The 18099-nt window shown below is 43.4% G+C and overlaps 2 protein-coding genes and 1 pseudogene across 3 annotated transcripts in view; 2 read left to right on the top strand and 1 right to left on the bottom strand.

The window, feature by feature from the left end:
- Positions 1-18099, bottom strand: part of RPS27 (ribosomal protein S27) — a 234813-nt gene that overhangs the window by 122989 nt on the left and 93725 nt on the right. The gene's annotated exons all lie outside the window — the stretch shown is intronic.
- Positions 1-18099, top strand: part of GATAD2B (GATA zinc finger domain containing 2B) — a 117842-nt gene that overhangs the window by 53843 nt on the left and 45900 nt on the right. The window lies entirely within an intron of this gene.
- Positions 1516-14273, top strand: LOC126934175 (perilipin-2-like; annotated as a pseudogene).

Genomic DNA, 18099 nt, shown 5'->3' with positions numbered 1-18099 from the left:
TGCTGCTTGAATCTGGGAGGCAGTGGTTGCAGTGAGCCGAGATCGTACCTGGATGACAGAGCCAGACTCCATCTCAAAAAAAACAAAAAAAAAAAAAAAAGAAGGGTAGAGACAGGGTTTTTCCATGTTGCCCCAGCTGGTCTTGAACTCCTGGGCTCAAGTGATCTGCCACCTCAGCCTCCCAAAGTGCTAGGATTATAGGCGTGAGTCACCATACCTGACCCAATTTGGATTTTCTGATTAGGGATCTTCAAGGGGTACGCACATATGCAAATACAGATATAGAAAAAGATATGGATGTTATGTGTGTATGCATGCATTTTATTTCCTTTTCTGAAAGGGCCTGGAAGTAGTGACACCAGCATAGCAGTGAACACACCTGACACCAGATCTTGGTTTCGCAACACCATTCTCCAATAAGAGGAACCAGAGCTGCTTGGAGAAATGGCTAGGGCAGATAAAAAAAGATGTTGAACCTGGAACATCATGTGGGGACCAGAAACTAATAAATTGCCAAAAAAGTGATAGGGAGCCAACTTGAAGGAGCTTTCAATGGCTAGATCTAGGACAGTTTGAAAAACAAATAATGATAGTAGATTATAACCCATGGGGTAAAATAAATATGCATAAGTTTATGCTGCTATAAATAAATATGGGAAAGAAAACAATTGTTTTCTGCAGTGAAACTCAAGTTGATAAATAGGAAAGGAATGATGGAAACATTAGGCAGATACTACAGTAGTTGTTGCAGGCAAGAATTGTCTTTTTTTTTTTTTTTTTTTTTTTTTTTTTTTGGAGACGGAGTCTCGCTCTGTTACCCAGGCTGGAGTGCAATGGCACTATCTCGGCTCACTGCAATCTTCACTTCCCAGGTTCAAGTGATTCTTCCAGCTCAGCCTGTCGAGTAGCTGGGGCTACAGGCACCTACCATCATGCCTGGCTAACTTGTATTTTTGTAGAGGGGGTTTCACCATGTTGGTCAGGCTGGTCTTGAACTCTTGACCTCAGGTGTTCTGCCTACCTTGGCCTCCCAAAGTGCTGGGATTACAGGCGTGAGCCACCGTGCCCAGCAAGAATTGTCTTTGTGGACGGGCGTGGTGGCTCAAGCCTGTAATCCCAGCACTTTGGGAGGCCAAGACGGGCGGATCACGAGGTCAGGAGATCGAGACCATCCTGGCTAACACGGTGAAACCCCGTCACTACTAAGAAATACAAAAAATTGGCCGGGCGCGGTGGCTCAAGCCTGTAATCCCAGCACTTTGGGAGGCCGAGACGGGCGGATCACGACGTCAGGAGATCGAGACCATCCTGGCTGACACGGTGAAACCCCGTCTCTACTAAAAAATACAAAAAACTAGCCGGGCGAGGTGGCGGGCGCCTGTAGTCCCAGCTACTTGGGAGGCTGAGGCAGGAGAATGGCGTGAACCCGGGAGGCGGAGCTTGCAGTGAGCTGAGATCCGGCCACAGCACTCCAGCCTGGGCGACAGAGCATGACTCCGTCTCAAAAAAAAAAAAAAAAGAAATACAAAAAATTAGCTGGGCGAGGTGGCGGGCGCCTGTAGTCCCAGCTACTCGGGAGGCTGAGGCAGGAGAATGGCATAAACCCGGGAGGCGGAGCTTGCAGTGAGCTGAGATCCGGCCACTGCACTCCAGCCTGGGCGGCAGAGTGAGATTCCATCTCAAAAAAAAAAAAAAAAAAAAAAAAAAAAATTGTCTTTGTATGCTAAAATTAATATGTGGAATTTTTGATTGGAGATAGGATATTTACCTAGTGGCGTCTAAGTATCTCTCCATCATTATCAGTGGAGAAATCTATCAGATACCACCTTAATCAAGCAATTGAGTTAACATTACCAGTAATACAACATACTGACATCATGTACTTCCTGATACGATACACTGAAAAGGGCACATTACTTCTGTGATGCTCTCACCAAAAACACATAACCTCAGTCTGATTATGAGAAAACATCAGACAGACCCAAATTGAGGTGCACTTTTCAAAAGAACTGGTCACTATTCTTCAGAAGTATCAAGGTGAAGACAGACTAAGAAACTCACAGATTGGGAGGAGACCAAGGAAGGACACATGACAACTAAATGTGGGGTTGTAGATTGTGTCCTGGATCTGAAAAGAATATTAGGAGGGGCTGGGCATGGTTGGTTATACCTCTAATCCTAGCACATTGGGAGACTGAGGCAGGTGGATCATCTGAGGTCAGGAGTTCGAGACTAACCTGGCCAGTGTGGTGCAACCCCATCTCTACTAAAAATATGAAACTAGCCAGGTATGGTGGTGTGTGCTTGTAGTCCGAGCTACTCAGGAGGCTGAAGCAGGAGAATGGCTTGAACCCAGGAGGCGGATGTTGCAGTGAGCCGAGATGGTGCCATTGCACTCCACCCTGGGTGACAGAGCAAGAATCAAAAAAAAAAAAAAAGTATATAGTATATATATTAGTAGGAAAACTGGTGACGTGAATAAGATCTATAGAGTAGTTAATAAACACTGTTGTTTCCCGCTTTCAATAATTGTACTGTGTTTACATGTTAACATTTAGGGGAGCAAGGTGAAGAATATTTGGGGCTTCTGTAAGTCTAAAATTATTTCAAAATTTACAAAGTTTTAAAACATAAGTTTATTAAATACTTTAAATTTTTTAAAAAAGAACTCCTGCCTTCTTGTGTGTCTGTGTGAGACCACATCCCCTCCACCCCGTCCCCCATACTTGTAACTAGAACAACATCACTGCACATTGAATGCAGAGGCAACTGTGAGAATCCAGCTGTCTACTGTTGAGCCAGCCGTTAAAGAGATTTGTAAAGATATAAAACAATGCCACTTTTCTCACTAAATTGTTCTGTTATTTTGGAAAATATTTTTCATAAATAAGAAGTTATGTTAACATGGAATGGGTTTGTTATTTTTAAATGAATTAATGTTTTTAAATTTTTTATTTTATTTTATTTATTTATTTTTTTGAGATGGAGTCTGGCTCTGTCCATCCAGTCTAGAGTGCAGTGGCACGATCTCAGCTCAGTGCAATCTCCACCCTCCCAGGTTCGAGCAGGTCTTCTGCCTCAGCCTCCCGAGTAGCTGGGACTACAGGTGTGCAGCACCACGCCTGGCTGATTTTGTGCTTTTAAGTAGAGACAGACGGGGTTTCACCATGTTGGCCAGGCTGGTCTCAAACTCTTGACCTCAGGTGATCTGCCCACTTCGGCCTCCCAGAGTACTGGGATTATAGACATGAGCCACTGTGCCTGGCCTAAAATTTTATTTTAATTGTTTCTAATATGGCGACTCATTTTTGAGACAGAGTCTCACTTTGTCGCCAAAGATGGCGTGCGTTGACACCAAGTCAGCTCACTGCAACCTCTGTCTCCTGGATTCAAGCAGTTCTCCTGCCTCAGCCTCCTGAGTAGCTGGGATTACAGGTGCTCACCACCATGCCTGGCTAGTATTTATATTTTTAGTAGAGACAGGGTTTCATCATGTTGGCCAGGCTGGTCTTGAACTCCTGACTTCAGGTGATCCACCCACCTCAGCCTCCCAAAGTGCTGGGATTACAGGCTTACCTGAGCCACTGCACCTGGCCTCTAATATGGTGACTCTTTTAGTTATTGCTCTCTTTGGGGTCCTTGATTTTATTTATTTATTTATTTATTTATTTATTTATTTAGAGACAGGGTCTTGCAAGACCCTGTCACCCAGGCTGGAGTACAGTGGTACAGTCATAGCTCACTGTATGTGACTCAGTCATTGTCCTGAGTCCAGACAATCGTCTTGCCTCAGCCTCTCAAGCAGGTGTCTTCCATAGTCATGTCAAATTATTTTCTCTGATTTGCCAAATTTATTTCTAACCTCCTGGTTCCTAACCTTGCCAGATATATTGTAGTATAATAAGCACTTTGGGGTGTGATATGTCCTGTTCGTTTCTATCATGTAAGGAGATCAGTGTAGTTTCTTTTGGTTCTATGTTGTCTAAGTCTCCTCTTAGAAATAGTTGTGTTCCCATACCACGCCGATGTGTGCTCTTCTCAAGCCCTTGTTCATACCCTTTTCCATTCTGACAGTTAATTCCAACCTCTAAGATAATCCTATAAAATGGTATATTGCAGGCCGGGCGCGGTGGCTCACGTCTGTAATCCCGGCACTTTGGGAGACTGAGGCAGGCAGATAACTAGGTCAGGAGATCAAGACCATCCTGGCCAACATGGTGAAACCCTGTTTCTACTAAAAATACAAAAATTAGCTGGTGTGGTGGTGTGCATCTATAATCCCAGCTACTCAGGAGGCTGAGGCAGGAGAATCTATTGAACCTAGGAGGCAGAGATTGCAGTGGCTGAGATAGTGCCACTGCACTCCAGTCTGGCGATAGAGAAAGACTCCGTCTCAAAACAAAACAAAACAAAACAAAGCAAAAGGTACATTGGAAATAGTTTCACTTCTTTGTAGCATCAAAAATGAAACCTTTTCTGTACCCATTCTGCTTTTCCTTAGAACCTTTTACCCTTTTTTTTTTTTTTTTTTTTTTTTTTTTTTTTGATGAATTTGTTTTGCAGTTTGGTTTGTGTGTGTATAAATTCCATTAGGAAACTGAAATGGAGAGGTTACATACTTGGGAAGTGCAGAATAATTACTGGGGTTGATTGATAATAGGAAACATTAGATAGCTTGGAACGAGCTCAGCCATCTGGTTTGCATTACGGCAGGTTGGAGATGATGCAAGACCATTGCTCTGTGATTTTTGCCAGAAACTGAAAGTGCATTTTGTTTACAGTTTAGAAGACAAATCGTCTTTCACTCACCTGTACAGTTGTAAGTAGAGGACACAGACCCACTAATCTCAGAAGCCTGGTTGAGAAATAATTTATTTGGATCATTATTTGCTCTTTTAAAATATATGAATTGTCACTAGAGAATATAGCTAGGCTGTTACTGGATTAGCTATACTTATAACATTCTCACCTCTCTTTTTTTTTTTTTTTTGAGACGGAGTCTCGCTCTGTCGCCCAGGCTGGAGTGCAGTGGCCGGATCTCAGCTTACTGCAAGCTCCGCCTCCTGGGTTTACGCATTCTCCTGCCTCAGCCTCCCGAGTTGCTGGGACTACAGGCGTCTGCCACCTCGCCCGGCTAGATTTTTGTATTTTTTAGTAGAGACGGGGTTTCACCGTGTTAGCCAGGATGGTCTCGATCTCCTGACCTCGTGATCCGCCCGTCTCGGCCTCCCAAAGTGGTGGGATTACAGGCTTGAGCCACCGCGCCCGGCCTGAAGATTTTAATATGTATCTATTTTTAATCGTTTAGAAGCAATTTGGAGACAGGCGTCCTTTTCAGTTAAAGTTCTGAGACTCCTTATATATGGATCCTTTTCTGTTAATCTTAGGTTACCCTTTCTTCCAACTTACTCTCAGCTTTAAGCTTGCTGCCTGAAGCAACTCCATACATTTTCTCCTGCCTAGCTCCTCTTTTTAGAGTATGTTTGCAGGAGACAGAGAGACCTTTAAAGCCAGGAGTTCATTCAACAAGAAATGTTTTGAGTGCCTGTTTATATACAGGTTAGGTGAAAAAGTTAAGAAAATGGGCTGGGCCCTGTGGTTTATGACTGTAATCCCAGCACTTTGGGAGGCCACGATGAGAGGATCACTTGAGGTTAGGAGTTCAAGAGCAGCCTGAGCAACATAGTAAGACCCCTCTCTACCAAAAATTAGCCATGTGTGGTGGCATGCACCTGTAGTACCAGCTACTTGGGAGGCTGAGGCCAGAGGATCACTTGAGTCCAGGAGTTGGAGATGGCAGTGAACTATGATTGTGCCACTGTACTCCAGCCTGAGTGACAGAAAGAGACCTTGTCTCTTAAAAAAATTTTTTTTTTAAGTAGATAAGAAAATGAATTTTAACTACCGGGGCAGTGAGTCATGCCTGGAATCTTAATGTTTTGGGAAGCCAAGGTGGGAGGATCGCCTGAGGCTAGAAGTTTGAGACCAGCCTGGGTAACATAGCAAGACCCAATCTCTGCAAAAAAAAATTAAAATTAGCTGGTTGAGGTGGCACACACCTGTAGTCCTAGCTCCTCGGGAAGCTAAGTTGGAAGGATTGCCTAAGCCTAGGAGTTCAAGGTTACAGGAAATTTTGATTGCACCACTGCACTCCAGCCTAGGTGACAGAGTAAGACCCCGTCTCTTGGAAGAAAAAGGAAAGAAAATAGTTTAACTACATACCATTCCTGACTTCTGGGTGCTCACAGTTTTCTGTGGGAAATAGACAAGTAATTCAGTAATAAGACACAGAAAATGACGTTCCCAAAATTCCTTGACAGGCCAGGCGTGGTGGCTGACACCTGTAATCCTAGCACTTTGGGAGGCCGAGGCAGGTGGATTACTTAAGGTCAGGAGTTCAAGACCAGTCTGGCCAACATGGTGGAACCCTGTCTCTACTAACAACATAAAAATTAGCTGGACATGGTGGGCACACCTGTAATCCCAGCTACTTGGGAGGCTGAGGCAGGAGAATGGCTTGAACCTGGGGCAGAGGTTCCAGTGAGCTGAGATCCCGCCACTACACTCCAGTCTGGGCAACAGAGCAAGACTCTGTCTCATTAAAAAAAAAAAAAAACAGAAAAGAAAAGAAAATTCCTTGACAGCACAAAGAAAGGAAAAATTGCCTGGAGGAATGGAGAAGTTTTCATAGGGATGACCATCTAATTTACTCTCCAAACTAGGACACTATTAAAGGTGAAAGGAATATTGTTATCATCATGAGAGGATAAATTGGGACATGTCCTATACAAACTAGGACATATTATTAGTCTATTCATAAAAGTAATGTCTTTGTATGGTTGGTTTTTTTTGTTTGTGTTTTTGAGACAGAGTCTCGCTGTTGCCCAGGCTGGAGTGGAATGGTGCAGTCTCAGCTCACTGCAGCCTCCACCTCCTGGGTTCAAGTGATTCTCCTGTCTCAGCCTCCCAAGCAGCTGGGATTACAGGCCCGTGCCACTACACCTGGCTAATTTTTGTATTTTTAGTAGAGACAGGGTGTCACCATGTTGGCCAGGCTGGTCTCGAACTCCTCACCTCAGGTGATCCATCCACCTCGGTCTCCCAAAGTGCTGGGGTTATAGGCGTGAGCCACCTTGCCCAGCCTTGCATGGTCTTTTTTTTTTTTTTTTTTGAGACAAAGTCTTGCTGCCCCCCAGGCTGAAGTGCAGTGCTGAAATCATGGCTCACTACAGACTAGATCCCCCAAGCTCAAGCAATCCTCCCACCCCAGCTTCCTGAGTAGCTGGAACTACAGGCACACTCCACCACACCTGCCTGATTTCTATTTGTATTTTTAGTAGAGATGGAATCTTGCTATGTTGCCCAGGCTGGTCTTGGACTCCTGAGCTCAATCAGTCCTACATACCTTGGCCTCCCAAAGTGCTGCGAGCCACCGCACCCTGTATAGTCTTAAAGTACCACCCTCCGTCTTGGATTTAGCACTTCATCTGTACCTTTTTACTGTTGATTGCACAGGCTAAGTGCTATCCTGTCTCAAGCAACATTCTTGCTGTGACCACTACTTGTTACCTTCTCTCCCCAGATATTTGCCTTTAATTCAGGACTGCCCTTAATTCAGGACTTGCTCAAATGTTATTTTTTTCTGACAGGAGTTTACTGACCATACTTTTAAGAGTAGTCTCTTCCCCTACCCTAACACCACTCCGACCCATTTTAATGTCTAATTTTTTAAATGATATTTACAAATACATAACATACATATATGCCCACATACATATACAATTTGGTTGTTTCTCTCTTTTTTCTTTTTTGGAGATAGGGTCTTGCCTTGTCACCTAGGCTAGAGTGCAGTGATACAATCATGCTCACTTCGGCCTTTACATAGACCCAAATGATGCTCACGCCTCAGCCTCCCGAGTAGCTGGGGCTTTGTTTGGTTTTGAGACATGGTCTCGCTCTATTCCCCAGACTGGAATTCAGTGGCATGATCTCGGCTCACCGCAGCCTTGACCTCCTGAGCTCAAGTGATCCTCCCACCTCAGCCTTCTAGGTCGCTGGGACCACAGGTGCATGCCACCATCCTGTGATAATTTTGTATTTTTTGTAGAGATGGGGTTTTGCCATGTTGCCCAGGCTAGTCTTGAACTCTTGTGTTTTTTGTGGACATGGGGTTTTGCCATATTGCCCAGGCTGGTCTTGAACTCTTGCCCATCTTGGCCTCCCAAAGTGCTGGGATTACAGGTGTGAGCCATCATGCTCCCAGCCTGATTTCTGAGTTTTTAACTCAATAAAGGGAATGATGACGTCTTTATTATAAATATGGACTATAAGAAGAGAAGTAAGGTAGATTAGAAGGAAGGATATTCCGTCACTTTCCCGTAACTCACCAGACAGAAGAAAGAACAACCTTCTAGGAAGGGGGAAGAAATCAGAACTATCTAGTTTGAGACCTTGATCCTATTCTTGAAGTCAGCCATGTTTTAACATTCTTGTTACTGGGCCTCTTCTCTATTTGAGAGCAATTGCTTCTCCAGATTTCTCCAGTTACTATATTATCCTTGTATTCACTGTCAAATTACTTGTATTTCTTACAATACTAGGTAGGTGCTTCAAAACTGAATGATTTCAAAAGAGTCTTCACTTGACCTCTTCAATGAGATGGAAGTTCTTATTGCTTCTAGTCTTCTTTCTGTATTGTTGGATTATCTAATTCAGAGTTTTAAAAAACATTACATAGGGGTGAACAGGTCTTGGACCTCTGGCTGATTGATGTCTCCTGTGACAGAAGGCAAACTACAAAGGAGCTCTTCTTCACATGTAAGAATGGGTGATGATTTCAGCACTTACTGATTATAAATATCTTAAGGACTTATGTTCTGGGACCATTCCAGAGACATCTCTCTCTCCTTTTTTATCTCCCACTTTCTGACTTGATAAGGGGACTATAGTGAATATAGTGACTAACTTTTACATATTTTATCAACGTGAAAAGTTTATGAGGTGCCACTAATTTTATTAGTGCCTACAGTAGAAAAGGGCATCCGTTTTCTATGAAGGGACACTATATCAAAGGCAAGTCATAATTACACACAAGCACACACACACTCTCTCTCTCTTTCTCTCTCTCTCTCTCTCTTTCTTTTTGGTTAGTTGGTTTATTTATTAGAGGTGGGATCTCTCTATGTTGCCCAGGCCAATCTTTATTTATTTATTTATTTATTTATTTATTTTGAGACGGAGTCTCGCTCTGTCGCCCAGGCTGGAGTGCAGTGGCGCGATCTCGGCTCACTGCAAGCTCCGCCTCCCGGGTTCACGCCATTCTCCTGCCTCAGCCTCCCGAGTAGCTGGGACTACAGGCGCCCACAACCGCGTCCGGCTAATTTTTTGTATTTTTAGTAGAGACGGGGTTTCACCGTGGTCTCGATCTCCTGACCTTGTGATCCGCCCGCCTCGGCCTCCCAAAGTGCTGGGATTACAGGCGTGAGCCACCGTGCCCGGCCTGCCCAGGCCAATCTTGAACTCTTGGCCTCAAGTGATCCTTCCACCTGTGCTTCCCAAAGTGCTGGGATTACAGGTGTGCACCACCGTGCTCAGTAGACATTTTTAGAAAAAGGAATCCATTGTGTTCAGCTTATTTGTTTTAAGTTTTTTAATCTTAAAGTTCTAAATGTTTTAGTTTTTAAATATAAAAAAATTGAGAATATTTAAGCATACAGAAAAATAGGGTAGTACAAGCAACAGCTATGTAACTACCATCTTGTCAGCAGTGAATATTTTGCCGTATTTGCTTGGCACATATCAGTATGCCATTGATATATAGCATAAACATTTTTTCTAAACCACTTCTAAGTAAGTTTTAGACTTTTACCTCTAAATACTTAAGATTGCTGTGGTAGGCAAAATAATGCCCCTTCTCCCAAGATGTCTACACGCCAGCCCCCATAACCTGAGAATATGTTCCATTTCATGGCAACAGAGAATTAAGATAGTAGATGGAGGCCGGGCGCCGTGGCTCATGCCTGTAATCCCAGCACTTTGGGAGGCTGAGGCGGGTGGATCACAAGGTCAGGAGATTGAGACCATCCTGGCTAACATAGTGAAACCCCGTCTCTGCTAAAAAAAATGCAAAACATTAGCCGGGCGTGGCAGTGGGCACCTGTAGTCCCAGCCACTTGGGAGGCTGAGGCAGGAGAATGGCGTGAACCCAGGAGGCGGAGCTTGCAGTGAGCCAGGATCGCGCCACTGCACTCCAGCCTGGGCGACTGTGTGAGACTCTGTCTCAAAAAAAAAAAAAGATAGTAGACGGAATTAAGGTTACTAATCAGTTGACCTTAAAATATGGAAATTAGTCTAGATTATCCAGGTGGGCCCAATATAATCATAAGGGTCCTAAAATGGAAAAGGGGAGCAGAAGAGTGTCAGCGAGATGGCAGTCAGAGGAGTAGGCCTGAGATTTGAAGATGAAGGAAGTGGCCATGAACGCAGCAAAGTAGATTGTCTCTAGCAGGTAACAGCAAGACAATGGATTTTCCTCTAGAAACTCCAGAAGAAATGTAGGAGCTGACTAGGCACGGTGACTCATGCCTGTAATCCTAGCACTTTGGGAGGCCAAGGCAGGTGGATCACTTGAGGCCAGGAGTTGGAGACCAACCTGGGCAATGTGGCGAAATCCCATCTCTACAAAAAATACAAAAATTACAAAAATTAGCTGGGCGTGGTGATGCACAGCTGTAATCCCAGCTACTTCCAGTCCCCAGAGGCTGAGGTGGGAGAATCGCTTGAGCTGCAGAAGGCAGAGGTTGCAGTGAGCCAAGATTGTGCCACTGCACTCCAGCCCAGGTGACAGAGCCAGACTCTTATCTAAAAAATAAATAAATAAGTAGGAGCCATACCCATGCCTTGAATTTAGCGTAATGAGACCCGTTTTAGACTTAATGACTTTCTGAGTGAAAGGTAATAACGTTTGTATTGTGTTTAAGCCACTAAATTTGTGGTAATTTATTATAGCAGCCATAGAAAATTAATAGTAGACTGGGCTCGTGCCTGTAATCCCAGCACTTTGGGAGGTGGAAGGTGGGTGGATCACTAAGGTCAGGAGTTTGAGACCTACCTGACCAACATAGGAAAATCCTGTCTCTACTGAAAATACAAAAATTAGCCGGGCGTGGGGACACATGTCTGTAATCCTGGCTACTCGGGAGGCTGAGGTAGGAGAATCACTTGAACCCAGGAGGCAGAAGTTACAGTGAGCCAAGATCTTGCCAGTGCACTTCAGTCTGGGCAACAGAGTAAGACTCTGTCTCGGGAAAAAAAAGAAAAAGAAAAAAGAAAACGAATGGTACAGTTACATCTCAAAAAAAATACGGACAATCTCCTGTTCAACCACAATACTATTATAACCAACAAGATTAATAATAATTCCCTAATATTATTTAATACTGAGTCCATTTGAAAATTTACCCTGTTCCCCATAATATCTTTTGTAGTTGTGTTTAAACCAAGATTCAATCAAAGATTATACATTATATTTGGTTATGTCTCTAAGTCTCTCAACCTAGGACAGTCTGTATCACCACCTCTTTTTTTTGATATCACCTGTTTTGAAGAGACAACGCTTATTGATTTGAAATAGGTTCCACATTGTAGATTTGTCAGATTGTTTTCATGTTGTCTCAGTGCCTGCAGTGAAAAGTTTGATCCCTAGGGTAAGGTAACAACAAGATTGTTCCATTGTTAAGATGTGTTTTTCCTTTTGCATTTAATCGTCTGTGGAGTTATTTTATTTAAACTGAACTAGTTCTTATGAAAATAAATGTTAAACTTCCAGACCAGCATATTTTATAATGCCAGGATAACAGACCATATAACCTAAAACCCTTATGCTATTCCATTACAAAACACCTAGTAATGCCGGATGAAATGTAACAACTATTTTTAAATTTTTAAACAAATGTTTAAAAATGCATAGCTAGCTAAGCCTGAAAGAATTAAGGAAAATTCTCAGGGACTGCAGATGAAAGAGGAACTGAAAATGAGCAGTATGCATGTGACTTAATGCTGTGGTATTTCTGGGTGCTTTGCCTAGTCTCAGTTACCTAAAGGCTTGATTTTAATGTCCATGAGCCTTAGGCCTGTATGGAACAGAGTTAGAAATGCAAATCTGTATATAAAGCAGGGAGCCTTAAAGGTTCATACTCAAGAGAAAGGAAGGGACCACAGAAAATTCCATCTACTGTTTGAGGAAACAAGGAAACTTTTGTGTCTCTGGCTGGGGGTAGATGGGAATGTCTCCTGAAAATTTATGTTTGGACTCAAGAATACACAATAAGGAAAGGATCAATAGGGCAAGGGTGGTCCCTCCAACAAATGGTGCTGGGAAAACTGGATATCCACAGCAAAATAATGAAATTTATCTTGTACTGTACACAAAAATCAACTCAAAATGGATTAAAGAGTTAAACATAAGACCTGAAACTATAAAACTCATAAGAAGAAAACAGGGAAAAAGCATTATGACATTGGTCTTGGCAATGATTTCGTGGATATGACATCAAAAACACAGGCAACAAAAGCAAGTGGAACTGCATCAACCTAAAAAGCTTCTGCATGGCAAAGGAAACAGCAGAATGGAAAGGCAGTCTACAAAATGTGAGGAAATGTTTGTGAACCATGTATTTGATAAGGGGTTAATCTCCAACATATGTAAAAAACTCATACAACTCAGTAGCAAAAAAAAAAAAAGGGCCTAAAAATAGGCCCTTTGCTGCCGTCCGTCAATTTATTTCTCCAGGAAGAAAAATGGCATCTGTTGCAGTTGATCCACACCACCCAAGTGTCGTGACTTGGGTGGTCACCCTGCCCTTGGTGAGTTCCATGTATGACCCCATGTCCTCAGCCCATGTCAGTACAAAGGACCAGTGTCCCTACTTGAAGTCTGTGTGTGAGATGGCAAAGAAGGGCGTGAAGACCATCACCTCGGTGGCCATGTCCAGTGCTCTGCCCGTCATCCGGAAGCTAGAGCTGCAGATTGCAGTTTTGCCAGTATCTATGCCTGTAAGGAGCTAGACAGGATTGAGGAAAGACTGCTTATTCTGAATCAGCCATCAGCTCAGGTTATTGCCAATGCCAAAGGTGCTGTGACGACTACTGTAACTGGGGCCAAGGATTCATCACAGGGGTAATGGACAGGACCAAAGGGGTAGTGACTGGCACTGTGGAGAAGACCAAGTCTGTGTCAGTAGCAGCATTAACACAGGCTTGGGAAGTCAGATGATGCAGCTCGTGAGCAGTGGCATAGAAAATGCACCACCAAATCAGAGCTCTTGGTAGGACAGTACCTCCCTCTCACTGAGGAAGAGCTAGAAAAAGAAGCAAAAAAAGTTGAAGGATATGATACGGTTCAGAAGCCAAGTTGTTACGTTAGACTGGGATCCCTGTCTACCAAGCTTTACTCCGTGTCTACCAAACTTCACTTCCTACCAGCAGGCTCTCAGCAGGGTTAAAGAAGCTAAGCAGAAAAGCCAAGAGACCATTTCTCAGCTCCATTCTACTGTTCACTTCGTTGAAATTGCCAGAAAGAGTGTGCATAGTGCCAATCAGAAAATTCAGGATGCTCATGATAAGCTCTACCTCTCGGGTGGAGTGGATAAGGAGTATTGGATACCATGATACTGATGAGTCCCACTGTGCTGAGCACATTGAGTCGCATCCTTTTGCTGTTGCCCACAACTTGACGTAGCAGCTCCAGACCACATGCCATACCCTTCTGCCCAACATCAACGGATTGCCACAGAACATCTAAGGTCAGGCCAAGCACATGGGGGTGATGGCAGGTGACATCTACTCAGTGTTCCACAATACTGCCTCCTTTAAGGAAGTGTCTGACAGCCTCCTCGGAATCTTTAAATGACTTGATGGGTTATCTTGTTAATGACATGCCCCTCAACTGGCTGGTAGGTCCCTTTTACCCTCAGCTGACTGAGTCTCAGAATGCTTAGGACCAAGGTGTGGAGATGGACAAGAGCAGCCAGGAGGCTCAGTGATCTGAGCACAAAACTAATTAAACCTGCCCCTGTCACCAGCGCATGATGTGGCCAGCCAGTTAACACCTTTTGTTATGTTGAAATTAACCTGCTAGGCAACCCTAAATTGGGAAGCAAGTAGCTAGTAAAAAGGTCCTCAATTATAGTTATTTCCAACTGGATTAAGAGCTTTAAAGTTTCTGGCATTAGCAGATGATTTCTGTTCACCTGGTAAGAAAAGAATGCTAGGCTTGTTAGCCTGTAATCCCAGCACTTTGGGAGCCGAGACGGGCGAATCGAGACCATCCTGGCAAAAACTAAAAAAACACAAAAAATTCGAGTGCACTTATGTCCCAGCTACTCGGGATTGAGGCAGGAGAAATGGCGGGAACCCGGGAGGCGGAGCTTGCAGTGAGCTGACATTGGCCACTGCACTCCAGCCTGGGCGACAGAGCGAGACTCCGTCTGTTAAAAAAAAAAAAAAAAAAAAAAAAAAAAAAAAAAAAAAAGAATTTAGGCTTGTTGAGCCTACAAAAACATGCACTTATGTTCTCATTCTGTGGCCATTGTGTTACTCTCTGTTACCATTTGTGTTGAACAAAAACATCTTCATGCAGGCTGGGTGTCTGCTCTGGTATGATTTGAGCAGGACTCTTTACTGATTTATCTCATGATTGCTTGTACAACTTGATTTTAGTTTTTTATTTCTCAAATAGGAATACTACCTTTGAATTCAATATAATTCACTGTAAGATTTAACAACAAAAAGTGGACCAAGGACCTGAATAGACATTCTCCAAAGAAGACATAAAAGTGGCCAAGTATATATGAAAAATTGCTCAACATTGCTAATCATCAGAGAAGTACATATCAAAACCACAATGAAATATCATCACCTCACACCTGTCAATGTCAAGATGCCTATTTTTTTTTAATTGACAAGGGAGTGAAGAAAGTGAAACCCTTGCACACTGTTGGTGGGAATGCAAAATGGTACAAGAAGCCACTATGGAAAACATGGAGGTTCCTTGACATATTAAATATAGAAGTACCAGATGGTCCAGCAATCGTGCTTCTAGATTTCCAAAATAATAAAATCAGGATCCCTAAGAGATATTAGCACTCTCACATGTGACAACATGGATGAAGCTTGAGGACATTATGCTAAGGGAAATAAGACAGTCACAGAAAGACAAATAACTGTGTGAGTCTACTTATGTGAGGTATCTAAAGTAGTCAGATTCATAGGTTGACAGTTAAATGGTGGTTGCCAAAGGCTGAGGGGGAGGAGAAATTGGGGAGTTGCTAAACAATGTATGTAAAATTAATGTCAAGCAGGAGGAAAAAGCTCTAGAGATCTGCCATACAACACTGTATCTATAGTCAACATTAATGTATTGTACACTTGAAAATTTAAGAGGGTAGGCCGGGCACGGTGGCTCAAGCCTGTAATCCCAGCACTTTGGGAGGCCGAGACGGGCGGATCACGAGGCCAGGAGATCGAGAGACGATCCCGGCTAACATGGTGAAACCCCGTCTCTACTAAAAAATACAAAAAAAAAAAAACTAGCCGGGCGAGGTGGCGGGCGCCTGTAGTCCCAGCTACTCGGGAGGCTGAGGCAGGAGAACGGCGTAAACCTGGGAGGCGGAGCTTGCAGTGAGCTGAGATCCGGCCACTGCACTCCAGCCTGGGTGACAGAGCAAGACTCCGTCTCAAAAAAAAAAAAAAAAAAATTTAAGAGGGTAGATCTTGTGTTAAGTGTTCTTATCATAATAAAACGAATTTTTTTTTTTTTTTTTTGAAAAAAAAAAAGGTTGCAGTGAGCTGAGATCACACCATTACATTCCAGCCTGGGCGGCAGAATGAGACTCCATCTCAAAAAAAAAAAAAAAAAAAAAAAAAGGATTAAATATAAACATTTTGGAAAAAAAAGAAAAAAATACTTTGGAGGAGGAGACATTTGAAAAAGAATCAAGGCCGGGCGCGGTGGCTCAAGCCTGTAATCCCAGCACTTTGGGAGGCCGAGACGGGTGGATCACGAGGTCAGGAGATCGAGACCATCCTGGTGAACACAGTGAAACCCTGTCTCTACTAAAACTACAAAAAAACTAGCCGGGCGAGGTGGCGGGCGCCTGTAGTCCCAGCTACTTGGGAGGCTGAGGCAGGAGAATGGCGTGAACCCGGGAGGCGGAGCTTGCAGTGAGCTGAGATCCGGCCACTGCACTCCAGCCTGGGCGACAGAGCGAGACTCCGTCTCAAAAAAAAAAAAAAAAAAAAAAAAAAAAAAAAAAAAAAAAAGAATCAAATAGAAAATCTAGAAATGCTAAAGAATATTTTGTAAATATTTTGTTTTGTCTTTGAGACAGAGTCTTGCTCTGTTGCCCAGGCTGGAGTGCAGTGGCATGATCTTAGCTCTCTGCCCTCTCCACCTCCTGGGTGCAGCCTCTGGAGTAGCCGGGACTACAGGGATGCGCCACCATGTCCAGCTAATTTTTTTTTTTTTTTTTGTAGAGATGGGGTTTTGCCATGTCTCCCAGGTTGGTCTTGAACTTCTGGACTGAAGCCGTCCACCTGCCTCAGCATAGCCAAAGTGCTGAGATTACAGGCATAAGCCTGTAATCAAGAATATGGTCTTTTATCAGCACATATTTTATCTAGTAAATATTGTAGGCCAGGCACTGAATAAAATAGAAACCTCTCCTAAGGAGTGCTTACATTTTATTGAATGGGAAATAGATGAACAAATAGAATATGTCAGATGATAATAATTACTGTGAAGGAGAGTAACATGTCTGGTGCCTGGGCTGAAATGACTCAAAAAGCAGAGGAGTGCCAACTCGGTGTCTATTGTGGTCTCTCCCTGAGGCTTGGCTTTTTTCACAGCATGGCAGCCTTGGAGTAGTGAAACTTCTTAGTAGCTCAGGGCTCCAGATTTGAGTATTTCAGTAAATAAGAGAGAAGCTGCATTGTTTTTTACAACTCAGTTGCAGAAATCGCACAGCAACTGGTTGAAACAGTCAGACCCCATTCCCCAACTCCCAGCCAGATTCAAGAGAAGAGAAGAAGACATAGACTCTGCCTCTTGATGTGAGGAGTCAGGCTTTTTTTGTTTGTTTTTGAGATGGAGTCTTGCTCTGTTGTCCAGGCTGGAGTACAGTGGTGCGATCTCAACTCACTGCAGCCTCTGCCTCCTGGGTTCAAGCTATTCTCCTGCCTCAGCCTCCTGAGTAGTTGGGATCACAGGCAGCCACCACCATACTGCCTAATTTTTATATTTTTAGTAGAGACAGGGTTTCATTATGTTGGCCAGGCTGGTCTTGAACTCCTGACCTCAGGTGATCCACTCACGTCAGCCTCCCAAAGTGCTGGGATTACAGGCATGAGCCCCCGTGCCTGGGCCTGATTTGAGGAGTTTTGAAGAATTTTAGGGGGACAGTGTTTTTAAACTGCGACAGATGCCATTTAAGCATTTTGAGCGAAGGAGTATTATAATCTTAAATTTTAGAAAGATCACTGTGATTTCTCTATCGGACATAGACTGAAAGAGTAACAGTAGAAACAGAGTTAAAAAGAATTACTGGTAAAACCCATCTCTACTAAAAGTGCAAAAATTGGCTGGGCATGGTGGTGCATGCCTGTAATCCCAGCTACTTGGGAGGCTGAGGCAGGAGAATCGCTTGAAACCGGAAGGCGGAGGTTGCAGTGAGCCAAGATCGTGCCACTGCACTGCAGCCTGGGTGATGTCTCAAACAAAGGAAAAAAAAAATCAAATTTAAAATACATTTGGAAGGTGATGCTGATAGCGTTTGCAGATAGAATGCATGTGGGTATGAGAAAGAGGAACTAAGAATGACTCCAAGTGTTTAGTTTGAATGGTGGTGTCATTTGCTAAGATGTGTAACAATAGGGGAAGAAACAGTTTTGGACATAAGATTATAAAATGCTTGTTAGATATCTGCTATCGTTTGAATGTTTGTCCCTCCAAAATTCATGTTGAAATTTAATTGACATTGTAATAATATTAAGAAGTGGGACCTTTAAGAAGTGATTAAGTTGTTAGGGCTTTACCCTCATGGG

Source organism: Macaca thibetana, chromosome 1, assembly GCF_024542745.1.
Source record: "Macaca thibetana thibetana isolate TM-01 chromosome 1, ASM2454274v1, whole genome shotgun sequence".
NCBI classification, from domain to species: domain Eukaryota; kingdom Metazoa; phylum Chordata; class Mammalia; order Primates; family Cercopithecidae; genus Macaca; species Macaca thibetana.
The sequence above is the reverse complement of the archived record's forward strand: the minus strand, read 5'-3'. Positions and strand labels throughout refer to the sequence as shown.